The following is a 22533-nucleotide window of genomic DNA, read 5'->3' as shown; positions in this document are numbered from 1 at the left end:
TAATACAAAAATTTGTTATACTATCAACATGAATTTCCTTATCTTTATATGTGAGAGAATCAAAATTTGATCTTCTTGGTAAACTTCAAACTATTATGCCATCTATTTCTCAAAGTCTAAGGTGCCAAAGAATGACCACAAAAAGAATTAACATTCAAAGATTTAGTAAAGAATACAACCAAATCTGCATTATAATATATGAATATAGTAGTAGAATAATAAAGTTTTCCATGCTTTACATATGTTGCATCAGTATTTCCTTTAATCCAACCCTAAGGACGAAGAATTTAGTCAACTTGTATGACTTTCTCTAGTTTCCTTGGCCTGCAAGAAACAGAGAATGCTTTAAAATTTTGAATTCACATATCGTAGATCACACATTACCTGGTTGCAATAGAACAAAAATTATTTATAGCAAAAAAAAAATATATTTTTAATATGTTGGCAAGGCATAAAAGTATTTTCAAACTTGATTTGATTTCTGCTATCAAGATTTTTGTCAAGCCATAGGTAATAATAGCAAGCAATACAATGCTAGCAAGATCAATACTCAAGTTTTATTTGATACTATATAAATAATATCTACACCTATGAAAGATTAATCAATGATTACAGCTAACCAGTTCCATTATTGGCCTGCAAATGGACAGTAGAAAAAAAAGTGATATGTAGTTTGTTGAGTGTCTTTTATGCATGATTTGCACTCAACTTTTGGCACTCTTTTTGGGTAATTGTAGATAATATGTATGTTATTTCACCCCTTTAATTTAAAGAATTAAGTTATACTATAAAAGTAAATGAGTAGTAGCAATCTTAAGGAATTTCCTCATTTTTTGCAGGATTTTTGGCTAGGCAGAGATCCACAGCCATAGTTGTGGATCTGGAGCTCGAGCTGTGGAAATCTGGGGAGAAATTGTGAAGGTCAGAAACTTGCAGCTATAGCTGTGGTTCTGCAGCTATAGTTGTGGAAATCTGGAATGCTCATTTTTGGTTCCAAAGACTTGAAGCTATAGCTGTGGATCTGGAGCTCGAGCTGTGGAAATCTGAAATACAATTTGAAGCTCCAGAGAGTTGAAGCTAAAGCTGTGAACTCAAAGCTAAAGCCATGGAGCACCCAGGACCCAGAAAAAACTCTAGAGATCCACAGCCATAGCTGTGGCTTCACAGCTGCAGCGCTGGAGGTTCCTTAAGATTGAAGGAGTTGTCATAGCTATAGCTGTGAAACCACAGCTGCAGCTTTGGAGGTTTCTTCACCCTGAAGGACTCTCCACAGCCATAGCCGTGGATCTACAGCTGCAGCCGTGGGAGGAAAAATCACTCTTTGCCCCTATTTTAAAGCTCATATAAAAGGGGAAAAGTGAAGAAATAGAGGGAGACGAAGATATACAGAGAAAAACAGGGGAGAAGCTTAGAAGAAGGAGGAACGAAGGGAAAACAGAGATTTGGAAGCTGGATCCTTTGGGAACGAAGATTCACTCCAGTTCTTCATCATTTGCTTTGTAATTTCTTCTTTTCACTCTTTGATCCTGTAATGGCCATGTGTGGCTAAACTCCATTAAGGATTGGTTGGATGTAACTACTAACCCCTCTTCTTCTTAAATGTATGCATTTTGATCTCATTATTTGTGCTTGATTCTTCTCTTAATGCTTATATCGGCTTGATCACCCGTTGTATGATTTTTGGTTTTTGAATCCAGTTGAAAAACGTTTTCGAAAACCCGAACTGAATCTTGCACCTAATCACTTCTTGTTCTAGGAATAGACTTGATTTGGTTAGTCACATTGTTCAAGTCATTGTTCTTAATGCGAAGTGTTAAACTTAAAACATAGAGGAATCATGTTTTGAGCTTAATGACTTTAGGATTCAATCTTGAGGAATCTTGTTGGATAACTTAATGAACGTGGAAATAATGGAATTAGAATCGCATTTATTTTAAGAAGATCTACGAGTTAGCAAGTACTTCTGAACCAATCCTTGTTTCTTAATCATTGTCTTTACTACGTTTATTTTTTGTGTTGTTCTAATCTGTTTTCACTCATCTGCAATTTTAACATCACTCTCTTTTAAATCATTAGAGCAAGAATTACTAAACACTCAAATCCCTGAGGACGATATTTAATTACTACATCGAAACTTGGTTCACTTGCCAAGTGGAGAGATTGTGAAAATCTTCATCATAGTTTCATGGGCATTGTAATAGTTTAAACAAATTGAAGTAATTACGATCCCCCTCTTTCGTAACATATCCTCAATTGGTATTCTTTTATGAATTAATCTTCAAAAGATAAAAGTCTTTGAAAGAGGAATGTTCTTGTTCCAAGTTTTCTTGCCCTACTTAACCTTGGACTATGACTTTCTAACAAAGGAATAGGTATCCTTCTAGGTCATGTTCTCATTGAAAATGTGTTTCCACCTAAGACAATCTTTTTGTAACAACCTATGCAATTTAGAATTGCCTTCCTACACAAATTATCCTTAATTGGGATCCTATTTTGTAACAACCTCCATATAAAAATTGTTACTTTTGATAGTGAATATTTTTTCCACAAGCTACATTACTTCTCTACATAAGATGTTTCTTTTTCTTCATAAATTACCCTATATGCAATTGTATTGATATACACCATCCCCTTCCAATTTCCATCTCTAATTATCCTCTTTTCTTCTTGTAATTTTCCTTTTACTACCACCCCTTTAAAAAGTTGAATCATATCCTTCTCCCATTGTAACAATGTATTCCTCCTATCCTAAGAGGCCAAGACCACAACCATGACCCTTCAACCTATTTTCCAAAATCTCCACTTTGCCTCTTTTTTGCTTGACATGGAGTACAACCTTGGAAATTTATTTCCAACACTCCATCCCCATCCATGGATCCTCCCAAAATAAAGTGTCTTACTCATTTCTATTAAAACTTTCTCAACCAAATTCCTCTACCATGATCTTTTTTGCATTGCCTTCGTATATCTTGCCACTATACTGACCCATTTTTCTTTCCTCATTTTTACAATTGTAAACCCCTTGCAACACTTTATAGCACAAGCTATCTTTTTCTAACAACAAACACCACCTCTATTTTTGTAATAATTCCATGTTGAAAACTCTCATATTTTTTTACTCATAACCCTCTAACTTCTTGTTCTTTACAAATCTTATCTCATGCCATCAAATGAATCTTTCTTTTAGCCTCCTCAACCCCATAAGAAATTTTTGAATAGAGATTTAATTTCATAAATGATACCTATGGAATCCTTGAAGAAATATAGATAATAGACCAATATAAAATATAAGACAAATCTTATTAAAACACTACAACCTCCAAAAATTAGTTGTTTACTAGACTAGAATGACAAACATTTTTGAATAGTTTTTACCACTTGGTCCCAAGTAGATAAACTCCCTAGATTGGCACTGATTGGCAAACCTAAGTATTTCATAGGCAATTTCCCAACTCTATAATTTAGAACCAATGTTGCCTCTTAAAGACAACTAATTTCTACATTAAACTCCACTAAAAGACATTAATTTTATGATAGCTAACTTTCAGCCCAACTACCATTTAAAAAACTAGAACACTACCTTAATCACCCAAATACTAGCCCAACTTTTAACCTTGGATGTCAAAGTATCATTTTCAAATTGCATATGTGAAATTGGATTTTACATCCTTTTGAATAGGGCCCCTACAAAAATATTTTGTTTCCACCACTTTGTGCATCATTATGCTGATACCTTGTACTACCAAAAGAAATAAAATGGTAATAGAGGAACCCTTTGCCTAAAACCATGCTCCATCCTCATCTCATTTGTTGGACATCCATTTACCAAAACTGAGAGTAAGGCAATGAATAAAGATTCTTTTATCCATCTCCTTTGTGTCATTGGGAATCCCATTTTTCCTATAACAAAATCACGTGTTAAGTCGAAAGACGATCTTAAATCTTACAAAGTTTTCAAGTTTTAATGATAACAAATAGAATGATTTTCTAAAGGAAAAATATTTTTGCAAAATACACATCAAACGAAGCATAAGACGTAACCCTTTAGACAAATGATGCGTTATTAGACAAAGTATACAATCTTATTCCATAAAGTCTTAAATATGTATCATTTATTATGAGTGATGACTATTTAGTTCATGACTAATCGGCTCCTTAACAAATCAAACAAAGGAAGCTCATTGGAACTCATAAATATGTTAAAGTGAATGAAGTTATGTTGTGCATAAGAAACAAGGACAGGTGAATCCTTGAAATTGTAGAGAAAGTCAATAAAAGTTGATGTAGAACCTACTATTCGCTGACACACGCCACATAACATCCATTTGGTTTCTTAAAAAGTTGATTAGTAGCTTCCTTGTTTAGATAAGAATGACAATTTGGTGAAATGCAATTCAAGTAAGTATTTAATGCTCCAACAAACAATTCTCACCTCAAGGGACTCAAAAGGAAGACAGATGAAATAAGCTTGTGAGGAGCCCTCAAGGTGTTGCAGCGATCATCTTCATCTAGGTTACTATCGAAAACCAAAAAATCCTGATCTTTCCCACATATGGTTCAGACTTTATTTTGAAAATTTCATCTGTTTAGGAATACTTGAGGACTAGATAATTCTTCACCAATAGTTTTTTTGAAAAAAGGTTTGAAGGAGTCACTTCTAATATTTTACTCAAAACATTAGAGAAAGGAAAGAGTTTCAAAAATAGATTACGACCTTCATAGCCAGAATCAGGTTCGGGGTCGGTTACTCTTGGGGAAGGTATTAGGCACCCCACAATGCCTTAACTCGGTACCCTTATGATGAATTTAACATAATAATGAATAATGATTAAATATTTACCCCTTTTTTATTGGTCAATTGAGTGCTTATTATCTACATTGTTACTAATTTATCACATGCCAATAGGGTTATAAATGAAACAATTAAATAGTGAAAGAGAGAAGAGATAGAGAAAGAATAGATAAAATCCTCCCAAGTAAGCTTTATAAAGAGATCTTCAAATGTCATGGTACAAAGGTGCATTTTGGCAGCCTTTTGCTCTAAAATGACCTCACAAACACTCAAGAAAGTATAGAGAAATAGAAGGAAATGTTTACACAGGAACTTCTCAACCGTGTGTGAAGTGTGGAAGACTGAGCCCTGGGCACGCTTACGTAGGCTCCCAGAGGCTGGGAATTGTTGTTCCCATGCTTGGAATGGTCGTTTTGGCCCTCAAAATTACACTAAATTGGGCTTTGTGAATAGACTGCTCCCAATTGGGGTTATAGTGCAATTTTTCTATTAGGAACGATAGTTCCAAGTTTGGGTAGGGCCATTTCTAACTAGGGTTTGCTATGTAAATTTTGAATTTGGGAATAGCCATTCCAAGTGTGGGAACAGTCGTTCCACGCCTTAATCACTAGCTTCAAGCCTTCTAGGCCTCTTGGTGCTGCCTTGGATCGTTTCAATGTTTTATTTGGCCTTGAAGGGTTGCTCTTCAAGTCCTAGTTGAAGGGTTGCTCTTCAAGTCCTAGTGTCTTTTCGTCCTTAGCGGGGTGGCCCAAATGAAATATGTCTACAACTACTATATAAAGAACTTCAAAAACAAAAATGAAGAATGATGGACTAACTACGAAAAAAGAAAACATCTTGTACCAAAATTTATTCATTCTTTATGTAAATACATTTGTACTTAATTAATTGTATCACGTCTTATTTGTAAGATGAAATAAAACTTGTAAAACTTTACCCAGATATAACTTTTGTTATAGGGTTGAGCTTGGAGAGATTCATCTATAAAAGAATGCTCGTTTGACACTCAAAAATTAAGGTTGAGTATTGCAATTTTAAGTAGAACATAAACAAGAACATAAAGAAACCAAAAAGAGTGATAAAGAAAAAACTAATCATACCTCCACTTTCTCTTTCATCTAACTTCCACCATAACTTTCTTCTTATCTCTCTTTTTTTTTCTCTCATCACATCACTTTTCATTTCTATTATTTTTTCTCTCTAATTTTTCTTGTATCTCTATTTCTTTCATACTTTCACTCTAAACCACACCGGAATGGGGTGGATAGATTCCATTACTCATAGAAAAATCAATAAGTGTGAGAAAAAATCAAAAAGAACCGAAAATCAGGAATTTCTATCCATAACACTCAATGTTATTAAAGTCAAACCAAACCGTCTAATTTGATCGATTACATTGATAGCCTGACCTATGTTTGGTCTAAGCTCTTAATTCGATCAAACATGTATTTCCCCGTGCTAACACCATCAACTCAAGCTTGAATTGACCAAAGTTGAAAAACCTGTCCATTTTTGGGTTGTGACTAAGAGTTTTTATATGTCTTTTCCACATCTTCTCCTTGAAGTGAATGTTAGGAAACAAGAAGGAGGTTGAATTATTTTGTTCATTGAAAATCTATCTTTCAGAAGCTAACCTTTTAAGTGTTCAAAAAATAATTTTCTTACGAAAAAACCTTCTAAAGAGTTCAATTTTGATAAAATATTATGCAATAATATATATATATATATATATATATATATATATATATATAAAGCAATGAAGTAAATGTAGCAAATAAGTAGATAGACTTAAAGAGATTGCACACTGAATTTTTATAATAGTTCATCCCAAACTAGATCTAGTCTTTACACAACCTTGTGAGATTTTCCACTAACACAGTCATTGTTGTTCAACTTACATCTTCAACAACCTATTCATACAGATTCCTCACTACACAACCACCTACTTTTAGTGATTTCCACTTAACCACCTGTTGATATTTTTCCCTAAACGACATATTGATCGAGATACCCAACCTCACAACCAGCTCTTATGAGAATGCAAAACCACCTAGTTTTGACTTCTTTCTCTCCTACTTACACCTTTACAACTCAGATCTAGGTATGACAGGCTTTTACAAAAAATGGGTTAATGTATCCTAGCATTCCACTATGGTTACATCAGCTTCTCCTAATTGGAGCTACCACTAAGGAAGATTCACTATTCATTTTCTCTATTACAAGATTGATACAATTATAAAAGTGGAGTTCTCTACAAAAATTTGCTTCAAAACTTATTGCCTTCTAAGTTATCTGCTGAACAACCTTCTGAGTAGAGACTTTAGTACCAATCTCTTGAGAAATTGAGTTTTAATTGAAACTTTTTGATGAGTGATTCAAAGAAGTGAACTTCTAAGCTTAACTCTTTAAGGTATTTTCCTTGAGAGAAAATGTTCATCTTGAACTCCTTTGATTAGTAGTCATTGTATGCTCATCAACTAATTAAGACCATGCTGCTACATAACAACTCAAGTAACTTGAATGCTACCAGTTGAAGCTTTTGCGTTATAACACTTACTAAGCTTCTGTACCAAATAACATAAATTTGGAACACTTGAACAAATTTGTAAGTACTCCTCATGATAACTCTTCATTATTAAAGCTTGAATTAAGGCAACATTCAATAATGTCCCTCGTTTTGATAATGACAAAACTTAAATACAAATGTTAGGAAAAAATTTATAACTTTCTTCTTTTTTTATATATTTTTTAAATCATTGAAGTTATTTCACAAATTTTGTATTACTCAATCTACTTGTTATTCAACTTTATTGCCATATTGACTTACTCAATTTGGTTATCAACCATATTGATTTTCATTCTTGCTTATCATCTAGATTTACTTTCATACATTGCTTATTGATAGACCAATTTTTGTATATCTTTCTATGCATTATTTTTGGTTTATTTGACTTTTATTAGTATCATATTATGATATATTAGCTTTGATTTGTTCTAATGAGTGATTTTGGTCTTGATTGTAAATTTTAGTTAATTTTTGTAACTCTTTTTTTTACCCCGTTTTGACATTATTTCTTATGCAGACCATATCTAGAGTTTCCAACATTGGATTTGGTGTCACGTAAAAGAAAAAAGACATTTCTATAACTTCTTTGTTGAGAGCAAATGCCAGTTCAAACATTAAGTGACCCAAAAATATGTTGCAAAGTTGTAGCCATGTACAATATTTTACTTTTATTTTTAGAATGTAATGTTAGGATTTGTTTGGTGATGTATTTAGTTAGTTTAGTGATTTGGGTCTTTGATTTTTTTTTTCTCTCTCTCTCTCTTAGATTTCCTCTCCTACTTATACAAATTGGATTGTTACAACATGATTATGATGCGTGACTACTTTGTTAATCAATTCAAGCTTTCAATCTATATAATAAATTTTGAGTTCCCAATCTTTTTACTAAATGAATTCTCTATTTCTCTTCTTCTCTATTTTAGGTTTTTCATTAATTCATTTTTCATGATTATGAATTTTATTTTGAATCTAGAACAAAGATTGAAGATCAATTTTAGATATAAATTTAGATTTAGACATAAAACAACCTAAATTCCCTAATTCAATCGTTCACCATTCTTGAATTTTATTAAAATTGTAAAATTGTGATTACATTTCATGTTTTGATGGAATTCATAGATCTATATTTAGATCTATGTTTTCGATTAAATTCGTATTGAATTAGGTTGATTGAGAATTTGGATTTATTGTTGAACTATGAAAATTTTACTATACGAATGAAATCTTGATATATCGTACTTTTGCAATTGAATTTTTTATTCTTAATTATCTATTTTGTTGATTAAATACTGTGTTAAAATACTAAAACTTCCCTTGCTAATTGTGTTTTAAAATACGAATTAAATGTGCTTGTGTCTTTGTAAAAAATGACCTAGGTTGTTCCCTCTATTGCAAATTTTTAGGAGATATCTAGTTCACTTTTAATAGTGATTAGGCTTCCTATCAATTATTATTCAAATTTATTTTCATACTCCCCTTTGATCTAGCAATTTGTATCTCTAATAGGCTCCGTCTCAATATGCGCATTTCCCAAATTTCAATTATTCATACCGTAATTATACATACAGTAACCCAAATGTATTAATTAGTTAACTTAAACACAAATATTAAAGTGACCATCTAAAGCAACAAATATGGGAATAACCATGAGCATCATATTATAAACAAAATACAACATGAGTTGATGATCCAACAAAAATTGAACATCAAGTGCAACTAAATAATTGTCATATTATAGTCTTCCCAAAATAACTTGAATAAATAAAATCCTAAAAATTGAATCTTAGAAACTCATGAAATCCGTAAAATTCTCTAAAATCCACCCCCTTTTTTGACATTATAAAAAAAAGGTCTTCACTTTATGTTGGAAAAGGAAGAGTTCTCTAAAGATTTAGAGGAAGGGTTATCTACCTCTCTAAAGGGAGGTGGAGCATATGAAGGTGGAGGAATATCTAGAATAACCCTAGAAACCAATTTAGCAACCAACCATTCTTTAAAGATAAGAAACTTGTCCCAGAAAGTCATTTATGTGGTGTTGGAGTTTAGCCTGAGTCGAAAAGATAACCTTGTTCTTTTTTTCAATAAAGACGAGTTTACTTCTCCATATCTGACAACCTTTTCCAGGTGGATTTAGAGGCTCTAGGACTAGTAGTGGAAGGTTTGGTTTCAAGCTCAAATCCCAAAAATTCTTCTTCTGAGGTATGAGAGGATGGTAGAAACAACCATTTAATCAAATATTAGTTCTCTCAACAGTAGGCACATGTGATGTTCCTCCTTCATCTGAAAGAAGTAGATGAAAGGGAGAAAAAGGTAAAAATTGAAAGGAAATTTCCTTAGTAGGAATTCCTTGAGCAGGTATTAACCTGATAAATGTATAAAAGATGGGGGATTGTAAAGATAGATTCAAATTTTCAGTGTAAAACATTAAGTCCTTGCTAGAGATTGGAGTGGAGGATCAACAATGAGAGCAAAAGGTTTAGAAATATGAGTAGTAAGAGGAGTGACTTCCTCAATAGTAGTGGTAGGGTCATTAGTAGGCTTATCTTCTAAAGGAAGATCTACAAAATTGATTGAAAAGTCCTAAGCTAGGTTAGATCAACAACAATAAGAGAGTCGGAAGCATACATAGGACATGTAAGGTTTTCCTTAATAGGTCCCGTGGGACATGAAATAATAATCTCCTTGAGAGAAGAATCACTCTCAAGCTCAGGATAAAGTCTAAAGGGTTTCTCTTCTTTTTCTTCTTCTTGAAGGATGTCTTCTAGGAAAGCAACATAAACTATCATTTTCTATCAAAAAACCCAAGAGAGCAAAAGATTATTGGAATCCAACTAACATTTACATACTAATGAGGACACCATCACTTTACAACAAGTACTTCATCCTTTTCATCGATGATTTTTCCAAAATGATGTGGGTCTACTTCCTTAAAGAAAAATCATAAGATTTCAGAATCTTCAAGAAGTATAAAACTTTTGTGGAGAAGTAAAGTGGAAAACATATAAAAGTAATTAGAAATGATCGAGGCAAGGAATACAACACACACGAATTCAACAAATTTTGTGAAGATGAAGACATTGAGCGACAACTTAAAGTTGCATATTCTTTACAACAACATGGTGTCTTAAACAAAAAGAATTACACTTTCATGGAGATGGCTAGATCAATGATAAAGGAGAAAGGTTTGCCTAACACTTTTTAGGCTAAACATCTACCAACTAGATTTCAAATATGCCTTTCTAGATGGAGTGTTTGAAGAAGAGATTTATGTTGAGCAACCACAAGGCTTCATCAACAAAGGTAATGAATGCAAAGTGCTAAGATTAAGAAAAGTCTTATATGACTTAAAGCAAGCTCCTCAAACATGGTACAACAAAATCAATCAATACGTCACTAATCAAGGATTCAGGAGGAACAAGAGTCAATATGATCTCATTTTTTCCTTATACGTCGATGATCTTATCTACATAGTAAACAATATGGAAATGATTAAAGAATTTAAAAGAAGACATGATGAATACATTTGAGATGATCAACCTTGGCTTAATGAACTACTTCCTCGATATAAAGGTGAGATAACAAAGAAAGGAATATTTATCTCTCAAAGGAATTATACTAAAGCTCTATTGAATAAGTTCAAGATGTACGACTCTAAACCTATTACTACTCCATTGGTGGTAAATGAAAAGCTACAAAAAGATGATGGAGCACCATAAGCAGGTGCATCATACTATAGGAGTTTAATCAGGAGTCTACTATATCCCATAGCCAGGCATCATATATACCACAAGTCTTCTATCAAGATTCGTGTAGAAGACAAGCCAGATTCACTATGGAGTAGGAAAAAGAACATTAAGATATCCACAAGGAATGAAAAAGTTTGGTATATGCTATAAAACCATGAACTCAAAAATGATTGGCTTCACTAATAGTGATTGAGCATGATCAATAGATGACATCAAGAATACTTTAGGATATGTCTTCTCACTTAAATCAAGAATTTTCTCTTGAGCATAAAAGAAGTACGCACTAATAGCACAATTTGCAACAAAAGCAAAATACATAGCAATTTCTAAAACTAAAGTCAAGTAATATGGCTACAGAGAACACTTGATGAAATGAGCGAACAACAAGATGGACCAACAATAATCTACTGCGACAACAAATCAACAATTGTGATGACAAAGAATATCCAATCCATTATCAGATAACAAAACACATATATAGCCATTAAATATCACTTTATTATAGAAGTAGATGCAACTAAACAAATCCGACTAGAACACTTCACAATTAAAAATCAAGTTGCAATATATTTACAAAAGCACTACCAAGAATAAAGTATGAGCATCTACAAACTATTCTTGAAGTTTCCAAAATTTGCATTAAGAAGGAGTATCAGAAGTTGTTGCTAATTTATAAGCATAAATACTCTAGAAACTACCAACAAATATAGTAACGTGAATTCTCTAGAAAAATATAAGAAGAAGTAATACTAGAGAGATCAAGTAAATTTTAGAAGAATTAAATACAACTACTACTAAAATTTTCTAAATTAAAAAATCATCACATCCACAGCCATTAATAAGGCGGTGCAGGGACATGTGAAAGAAGCCTGTATACTGGCAAGAGCTGTAAACAATGAGTGTGAAGAAAAATACAATCAGCACTTCCATCGATAGCTCGTCCAAAAACAAAAAGCATTCACCTCCACACTCTGATTAACCTCCTATTCAAATAAATTATACTCCACCATTCCTCTGGTTTTTACTATTCCTTTGTTTCGAAAATACTATCATATTTTGCCTATATTTGCAGGATGTCGTTTGTTCACAGAGAGACCTGGCCACCGCAGTGGAAGAGGGACTGAAAAAAAAATTCTAGTACATACGAATGTATCATCCTATTGTGGGTATAGTTGAATCCAACGGTTCATAAAAATGGTACACAAGTCACATAAAAAGGTTGTCCACTCTAACATTCATTGCAAAGTAATAACATTTTATGTTGGAAAAACAAACTAGTGAAAAAACTGGAAATGTTATATTATGTATGGAAAAAAATAATAATCACTGGGATATAGCTTTAGAGCATGTTTAATTTCAAAATACCCCACAACCTGTTACTTAAGATGTTTCCTTTTCAGGTGAAATATATATATTAGAACATGATGTTTTTTCCTTAACAATCGGCTTCAGCAGCTTGTTATTTGCAAAGTTGATTCCCAACTAATTTCTTCACGAAGAAAGCAGTTGAAACCCTGGGATAAAATCTTGCCTGTTAGAAACCAGAAAAGGATAATGTGAATTAGAGTTTAATAAACATGGTTACGAGTTATCAGCATAAAGAGAAATTACAGTGTAAAACTAAAAGGTTCATTCAAAATACCACAAAAATTATGTAAATTGTGCGTATGTAGTTCAAACTAATGAAATGAGAGACTTTAAAAAATAACAAACCCAACAAAGAAAAAATAGATTTATTGTTATATACCTGACATTAGCTTCAAAATCTAGGGGATTTGGACTTGTGCTGCCACCGGAGCCATATGCATCATAGGCACCAATTGCTGTTTAAAAATAAAAAGATTAAATAGTTCATTGTTTTAACATTTTTCTTTTAGCAATAATTTTGAAAATGAAATCAAAATGATTTAACATTAATTAGTCAGCGTGATCAATCTCGTTACCTCGAGTACAACGATTATTATACATATGTCACTTATTGCTTATATTATTTTTTCATGGTGTATAACCAGGTGTCTATTTACCCATTACAAAATGCAAGCCAACATATACAAAATTCTTCTGATTCTTTATTATTATTATTATTATTTTAATTTAATTAGAGTACACGACAACTAAATTTAAACTATTTTCCCCCCCTTAAGCCTATTCAAAAGAAAGGAATGTAGAACCATGAGTTATGCAAAATTGTGACAAGTGAACTCCTAGTATAGTATACCCGAACTTGACGTGGGAAGAGCTTCTTCCACGTTCCAATCTCATCTTCATTGTGAAGCTTTCTAATTCCTCCATAGTATCCTCTTGTTTGATCACCTTGTTCCCCATTGATCTTCCTAGATAACCTTATTCGTCTCATGTTTGATACTTCACGGTATTGCCGGAACTCCACGATCAATGTATCTATCACAAAAAAATTATCAATGCAATTTAGGCATTGACTGAAATCAGAGAAAAGTAAACATTTAATTACCAGGAACATATATAGAAATTAACTGGATATTACACGGCTATTTGTTATACAACCCTCTCTCGCGAACCCCCCAACCCATTTACTATGCCTAAATCAGTTTGCCACAATCGTTATTTGGTTCGGAAACACCAACCCCTCGGGAACATCATGGGACATTCGTTTTTCTGCTCTAGTAATGGTAAAGCTCACATGGCCATTGGCCATTAGATACTCCTTATGAGTCACACAACTGGGGGCATGCAGTGGAGGAGATTTCCTAGGCGAGATAAGAGTGGAACCGGTAGATAAGGAAAAGTTCAAGATAATAACAACAACTCTTTAGAAATTAAATCTCTCTAATTACAATCGGCAAGGGGTGAAAAAATTATAGAAAGTTGGAAACATGAATAATCAAATGTAGTAGATGTAGCATATCATTTATAGGTTAAAGTTAATCTAACGAATAAAATTCATGAACTAGCATTAACTACCTATTAAGGTGGTACACTTTAGCCTTAGTCATGAAAAAGGTTATAAATTACTCTCCTCCATTATATAATAAAGGTTGCCTTAGATTATTTTATATGATCCGAAAAAAATTAATAAATAAATAAAAAAACTATAAATTTTATAAAATTTACTTAAAAAAATGTGATAGATAATCTGTTGTTAACATTTGTTAAAAAGTAAATTAAAACTTGTATTTGATGAAATCATATATCTTTCACTCACAAGAGATGACTTTACTTTAGTTCAATGATCAGAATTGGACATTTCTTCAAAAAATTTAATATAAAAAAAAATTGTTTATCTTACATAGCATTTTTCCCCTCAACTCATTTACTTATTTTTTATTTTTTAATTAGATAAACATAAAAAGTCATTCTAACATTTTTTTTTATACCAAAGGTCACTCGACCAAAATAATATTACTACATCTAAAGTGAGAAAATCGGATCTGAATTTATTAAATTATTAGATGTTTGTCTCAATAATATTTTTCAATAGTTTTGGCCTCTTTCCAAATTTATTGGTATCTATACTAATATCTTGAAGACTTAAATAACAAAAAGGTTATTCTGAATGTGTGTTGAACAACTTAGTTACTATCATAATGCATATTTTTTTCCCATGCTCATTGGTATCGAAAATTCATCCAAGAGAAAACAAGGAATAAAAAAAAGATCTCTCACCATTGCTATGACATTGACAATAATTCTCATTCGCATTACATGAGTCCAAGTGACCAATAACAGCATACCACCAATCTGCAATGCAACTTACAACTTATAATTGTATTACATGATGTCGAAAATAATAGATTATGTCACAACTCTTTACATGAATAATAGATTTTGTTTCTCTAAGGTAAAACCATTCAATGACGTTTGTACATAAATTGGTTAAATGAGCCATTGATATATATTTAACAGTTATCTTAACTTTGTATATAGGTTGGAGTTTCCTTTGTACTCCCTTTTTTAATATTATGTTTTTTGCTTATAAAAAAAAAAAAAAAACATTCAATATCAAAGATTAAAAATTAGCATAAAATGTTCAAGACAAAAATGAGAAAGTGTGAGAAATATCCACCTCTATTATATAACTTACCATAAGGACATTGTGTATCTGCTCTCCACTGGATCTCAATATGATCCTCGGGTGTCAAGTCTTCCAAACAATCAGAGACGTGAATCACATAAGGGGGCAAATCAACTGCAGGAACCCTCACCATATCCCACTCAATATTCTTCCCTAGACTTCGCCAACCTCCACTTTGATACCTAACACAAATTATCTTAATCACAAAAATGGAATCATACGCAATAAGCTCAGCAAACCAAGTCATTAACGTTACTTGAAAAAGAAAAGAAAAAAACTGTTTTAATTTACTTGAGTAAAAGTTCATCATTTGGTATAACCATATCCCAATCTAGATTGTTTCATAATTATATAGGCATCGTGTTTGGATAAACTTTCCAGTATCTACTTTTACATTTCAACTTATGCCTTTCAACTAACAAGGCTCGTTCATCTATCTTCTTCAAAAGCTGAGATGTATGAATTAATTTTAACTAATGAAAGAAATTGGATTCATTTTTGTTAGAAGTGATTAAAACATTATAAATACCACCCTTGTGCTAAAATGTAATACATTGAATAAGAAAGCATAATTTTCTCTCCCTTGCCTCTGTGAGTGTGTGTTTCGTGTTACGTTTCACCTCTTTCCTCCAACAAAATTGGTATCCAGAGCCAAGGTTTCGTTCAAGGGGTTCTCGAGACACACGATGGGTTCAACGGGTACGAATTTTCCGGCAAATCTTCCCGTTCTCAATGGAAAGAACTGGGATCGGTGGCGTGTGCAGATGAAGGCGATTCTGGGTTATCAAGAAGTTGCAAAAATCGTCGAAGAAGGTTATCCAACGCTCACTAAAGACTCGACAGATGCACAGAAGGCGCTTCACAGAGAAAATAAAAGGAAAGACTGTAAAGCGACCTTCTTGATTCATCAATGTGTTGATGAGGCGCACTTTGAGAAGATTGCAGGTGCTGCAACTTCGCAAGAAGCGTGGAAGATCCTGGAGAAATGCAGTGAAGGAGCAGAGCAATTGAAGAAGGTGAGATTGCAGACGATGAGGCGTCAATACGAATTGATGCAAATGGAGAATAATGAAAAGATAGCTGAGTTCTTCAACAGAATCATCACCCACACGAATGCCATGAAGAATTGTGGTGAGAAAATCACAGATCAAACAATCGTAGAAAAAATTCTGAGAACACTCGATCCCAAATTTGACCACATTGTTGTTGCCATTGAAGAATCAAAGAAGCTCGAGGAATTGAAGGTAGAGGAACTTCAAGGTTCTCTTGAGGCACATGAGCAGAGACTCATTGAAAGAGGTTCAGTGAAGTCTGATAATCATCAAGCACTGCAAGCTCAAACCTCAAAAGGAGGACGTTACAACTCCAAAGGAAACTCCAGAGGACGAGGCCGTGGGAGAGGATTCAGAGGTGGCTTTGAAAAAAAAAAATAATCAAAGTCAAGACCAAGGAAAGATTGAACAAGATCAACCAGAAAACTCAAATAGAAGAGGGAGTTTCAATAATTGGCGAGGAGGAAAGAAAAAGGTAATTGATAGGAAAAGAATTAAATGCTTTAATTGTGATCGAATTGGACATTTTTCTGCAGAATGTGAAGTTGCACCAGGTCGCACAGATCAACGGGGGAGTCAATCACATGGTGATTATCAAGCACACATGGCCAAAGAAGATAATGAAGCGAATCTTGAAGAACAACCGTTGATGTTGATGATGATCACCAATCCAGAATCTTACAACAATGAAGAATGGTACATAGATTCTGGATGTTCCAATCATATGATCGGGCATCGAGATTGGTTTGTCAATTTCGATCCAAAGAAAGAGAGTATTGTAAAATTTGCAGACAATAGAGCCACTCAGGTTGAAGGTTCTGGAAATGTATTAGTCAAAAGAGAAGATGGAAGACAAACAGTGATTACAGAAGTACTGTATGTTCCTGGAATGACCACGAATTTGATCAGTCTGGGTCAACTTCTGGAGAAAGGATGCTCAGTAAACTCAGTTAAAGGATTTCTAGAAATATATGATAAAGCAAAGCCTAAACACCATTGAATCTCAATGTCTTTCCGCTGCTATGTTGTCAGATGATTCATGGTTATGGCACCTTAGATTAGGCCACTTAAATTTTAGAGATTTGAGTCTCTTGAAATCCAAGGAAATGTTAACTGGTCTCCCTTCAATTAAAATCCCTAAGAAAATGTGTGATAACTGTTTAATCAGCAAACAACCCAAGAATCCCTTCAGCAATTTTACTGCTTCTAAGGCTAGTGAAATACTGCATGTTGTTTACTCAGATGTTTGTGGACCTATTGACACTCCATCATTAGGTGGAAATAGATATTTTGTTTCTTTTGTTGATGACTTGAGCAGGAAGGTGTGGCTCTACCTAATCAAAGCCAAGAGTGATGTGTTCAGCATTTTTAAAGATTTCAAGGCCCTGGTGGAGAAGCAATCTGAAAAATGCATTAAAATTCTGAGGACAGATGGTGGAGGGGAATTCACATCTGGAGAATTTGAAGGCTTTTGCAAGGAGCATGGTATAGTCCATGAAGTAACTGCTCCTTACACTCCCCAACATAATGGCACTGCAGAAAGAAGGAACAGAACAATCTTGAACATGGTCAGAAGTATGCTTAAAGAGAAGAATCTTCCTCATAGTTTCTGGGGTGAAGCAGCCATGACAGTTGTGTATGTTCTGAATAGGTGTCCAACCAAGAGGCTTGGCTCCATGGTTCCAGAAGAAGCTTGGTCAGGAAGCAAACCTTCAGTCAAGCATCTCAGAATTTTTGGTTCTCTATGCTACAGACATGTTCCTGATCAAAGGAGAAAGAAGTTGGATGACAAGAGTGAGGCAATGATCTTTGTTGGATATAACTCCACTGGTTCATACAAGCTATTCAATCCCAAGAATCAGCAAGTTTTATTTAGTAGAGATGTCTACTTTGATGAATCAAGTTCATGGGCAGAGTTTCAGTCTACTTCTGATATAATACCGAAGATTCATTTTGAATGGAAAGATGAGGATCTAGTTGAAGAGACACATCAAGAAGTGGTCAACAGTGAACTTCAAACGGTGGCTGACAGACCTACAAGAGTCAGGAGCTTTCCTTTAAGACTTAGAGATTATCAGGTCTATCATGATTGTGCAATTACTGAGGAAGGTGATTTGGTTCAGCATATGGCACTTATGACAGACACGGAACCCATTACTTTTGAGGAAGCTATCTCTAAGGAAGTGTGGAGATCAGCAATTGAGGAAGAACTGAAGAGCATTGAGAAGAATGATACCTGGGAGATGGTGAATTTACCTCAGAATAAAAAGGCTATTGCTGTTAAATGGGTTTTCAAAACTAAATTCAAATCTGATGGGTCAATTGCTAAACACAAGGCTAGGTTGGTGGCAAAAGGCTTCATGCAGAAGGAAGGGATAGATTACTCAGAGGTGTTTGCTCCTGTAGCTAGATTGGAAACTGTGAGGCTGATTGTTGCTTTGGCTAGTTGGAGGAACTGGAAGCTGTGGCAGTTGGATGTTAAGTCAGCGTTTTTAAATGGACCACTTGATGAAGAAGTTTTTGTCGCACAACCTCCTGGTTTCATATGCAAAGGTAAAGAATTGAAGGTTTTGAGATTGAAGAAGGCCTTGTACGGCTTAAAGCAAGCACCAAGGGCGTGGAACAAAAGGATTGACTCCTTTCTCACTGGTTTTGGCTTTCAGAAATGCTCAGTTGAGCATGGTGTGTATATCAAAACAATAAGTGAAACTAAGATCTTGGTACTGTGTTTGTACGTTGATGATTTACTCATCACCGGTAGTAGCTTGACCGCTATTGAATCACTCAAGCAAGGTTTGAAGAGTGAATTTGAGATGACTGATCTAGGCATCCTGTCCTATTTTCTGGGAATAGAATTTGCCTACACCGAGAAAGGCATCTTTATGCATCAAAGGAAGTATGTGTCCGAAGTTCTGAAGAGATTTAAAATGTTGGGGTGCAAACCAGCAGAGACTCCAGCTGAATTGAATGTGAAGCTTGAGAAGAGCGAAGATGAAGGCTCTGTTGATGGAACTATGTTCAGGCAAATTGTTGGTAGCTTGAGGTTTATTTGTCACAGCAGACCAGAAATAGCTTTTAGTGTTGGGTTGGTCAGCAGATTTATGAGTGATCCTAGACAATCACATTTAGTTGCAGCTAAAAGAATCATGAGGTATCTAAGAGGAACACTCAGTTATGGCATTTTGTTTCCTCATCACACTAAAGGAGATGATAGTTTACACCTTGTAGCCTATTCTGATTCTGATTGGTGTGGTGATCTAGTTGACAGAAGGAGCACCATGGGACAAGTTTTCTTGCTGTCAGGATCACCTATATCCTGGAGTTCTAAGAAGCAGACAGTAGTAGCATTGTCTACTTGTGAAGCCGAATACATAGCAGCCTGTGCAGCTGCCTGTCAAGCCTTGTGGATATCCTCTCTACTTAAAGAATTAACGGTGTTTACTGGTGAAGCAATGGATTTGCTGGTGGATAGAAAATCAGCAATTGACTTGGCTAAGAACCCTGTGTCACACGGTAGAAGCAAGCATATAGACACGAAATTCCATTTCCTCAGAGATCAAGTAAGCAAGGGGAGGATCAGACTTCAGCATTGCAGATCTGAGAAACAGCTAGCTGACATTATGACTAAATCCATGAAGAGTGAAAGGTTTAAAGAGTTGAGAGAGTCTTTGAATGTTGTTAGTTTGTAATTGGTTTGAATCAAGGGGAGGTGTTAGAAGTGATTAAAACATTATAAATACCACCCTTGTGCTAAAATGTAATACACTGAATAAGAAAGCATAATTTTCTCTCCCTTGCCTCTGTGAGTGTGTGTTTCGTGTTACGTTTCACCTCTTTCCTCCAACAATTTTATCTTTTATTTTCTTCGACTATAATTGTTTACCGGGAGTTTTATGAAACAAAACTATAATAAATAAAATTTGTTATACTTAAATCTTATTTAAACCACTCAATTTGATCATATGGTTGATATTACTCGTGCTGTTTCGACACTTTTACCAAATTTATTTTAAAAAAATTAAATCTCACATAATATATAATTAAGTACAGATAATCATCATCTCATAATTGTGTTGTAAGGTAAAATTAGATCTGAACTCATTTTCTTAGATAATTTAATGATGCAGTATGTTGATCATATAAAAAATTATTTGATATATTTTGTTACATATATTTCACATTTATGGCTTGCAATTATGATAATAACATTAATGAGTTTATAATTTATATACTTAATCTAAAACATTTTTTTCGTACATCAGAAAAGAATTCACTTGTCGTCATAACTTAATAATAATAGTAAAGTCAACAAAAAAATATAATTAACTAGAGATAATTATCACCTTAATTATAACTGTGTTGCAAGGTAAAATTAGATCCAAACTCATTTTTTTAGATAATTTAATCAGACAGTATGTTGATCATATAAAAAATTATCTAATATGTTTTGTTACATATATTTCACATTTATGACTTGCAATTATGATAGGAACATTAATGAGTTTATAATTTATATACTTAGTCTAAAACTTATTTTTTTCATATATCTAAAGAATTCACTTGTCGTCGCAACATAATAATAGTAATAAACTGATGTTGTGAAAGAGTTAGCATTAAACTCATTTTCTAAGATAATTTGCATCATACAATATATTTATTATATATAAAATTATATCATATGTATAATCATAAGAAAATTAACAAAAATTTAATTTATATACATAGTCTGTCTAAAACCTTTTTAGTTGTTGTCGCATCATATTAATGAGAAAGATCACAAGGTAAAATTATTATTAAATCTCATTAAATGTATGACCAAAAGCATATTAACGAAAAGTTCCACATATCCATTTGGGATTTTTGAAGATGTCGGCTTTTTGCATACCTTGCTTGAAAAGTATTAGATTCAGAGTCATAGCTAACCAAGCCATTGTGAATCATCAACCCCTACAAATTAAAAGAAAGAATTGTTTAAAATAACAAGATGCAATAAATTAAAATGTTATTACACATTCAATATATATACTAGTTCCAGGTTTTACGTACCTTGTAGACCTCAGCAGGAAACCAGAACTTGCCACTTTCTAGAGAGAAATACAAAGACATGAAGAAGTTGTTCGACAATTGACCATTGAGAAGCTTGCAATCTTCCAAGTATGAACCAAGATATAGGTTAGGCCAAACACCAGTAAAAGAACCCAGTGACCCAGTTTGATTATTGGTTCTTGATTCAATAAATTTCCTTGTTTGGCATTTGTTATATGCCATTCCCACTCCTTATAAACAGCTTCACCAATCACTCTACCCCATTTCTCTTTTATGTGATTTTCCCATAAGTCATCGCTTTGACACCTATACTTTAAATAAACACACACCTTTGACATTGTGCTAAGCTCTATTGGAGAAAGGCGCTTCAGAATGAAATGTAAGGTCGATTCAGGCAAATCCAAGAGGTACGTAGGTCTATTATTTTTAATATTGTTCTCCATGTCTGTTTTTGCACAAAAAGAGAAGATGAATCAATCTACCCTGAGTCCTGACTAAGGTTGAAGTGATCACCAACTTTAATATGATATCAAGCAAAGAATTGTGTGTATTGTCAATGATATGGTCATCACATTAATTTCTTTGTTTTGCGCTCACCTACTAATAAGCCGGCCATGCCTCTCCGTTTAGCGAGTGAGACACAAAAGACCCGATAAGTTCAACGTCCAATTCCAATGTTTGGAATGTTTAAGAATAATAATAAAATAATTGGAGGATGATTGTGTCTCTTCATCATACTGAAAGAGAGGTTTTAATTTTAAACTACATATAAAAAAATTAAATAAAATAAAATAAAAAAGCTTCATTCAAAGAGACAAATTAAATGTACTTCTGTGGTCCTTACAATTGTAAAGGATTAATCTTTAGTTGTTGTTATAGAAATGAGAGAAATGAATTTTTAACATCCTATTTACCTGAAGACATATTTAATTTAATACTTATTTATTACCTGTTATATTTATTTATTTATCTATCCATATATATATATATATATATATATATATATATATATATATATATATATATATATATATATATATATATATATATATATATATATATATATGTATATATATTTTTTCTCTTTCGGTGATATTTTGAGTATTCAGAAATCATATTTCACTACAACAAAATTTGTTATTAACCATAATTATTTAATAATAATAATTTAATTGTCATTATTTAATTATATAATAAAAATATTAATGACTAATATATAATAGTCACTAAAAATGTATTTATATTACACTAAAGTTTACTATTAGCAATAATTATTTATT

General features: G+C 33.2%; 1 pseudogene across 1 annotated transcript; it reads right to left on the bottom strand.

The window, feature by feature from the left end:
* Positions 1–10710: 10710 nt before the first annotated feature.
* Positions 10711–21934, bottom strand: LOC109813728 (F-box protein At2g26850-like; annotated as a pseudogene). The gene is made up of 7 exons (XR_014428165.1): positions 21254–21934; positions 21093–21154; positions 15165–15337; positions 14747–14821; positions 13323–13504; positions 12852–12927; positions 10711–12635 (listed from the first exon to the last, which is right to left on the bottom strand). The product of XR_014428165.1 is annotated as an F-box protein At2g26850-like (transcript).
* Positions 21935–22533: the final 599 nt, after the last annotated feature.

This window comes from Cajanus cajan, chromosome 7 (genome assembly GCF_000230855.2).
Source record: "Cajanus cajan strain Asha chromosome 7, NIPB_CcT2T_4, whole genome shotgun sequence".
Taxonomy (NCBI): Eukaryota; Viridiplantae; Streptophyta; class Magnoliopsida; order Fabales; family Fabaceae; genus Cajanus; species Cajanus cajan.
This window is presented reverse-complemented; position numbering and strand designations above follow the sequence as displayed.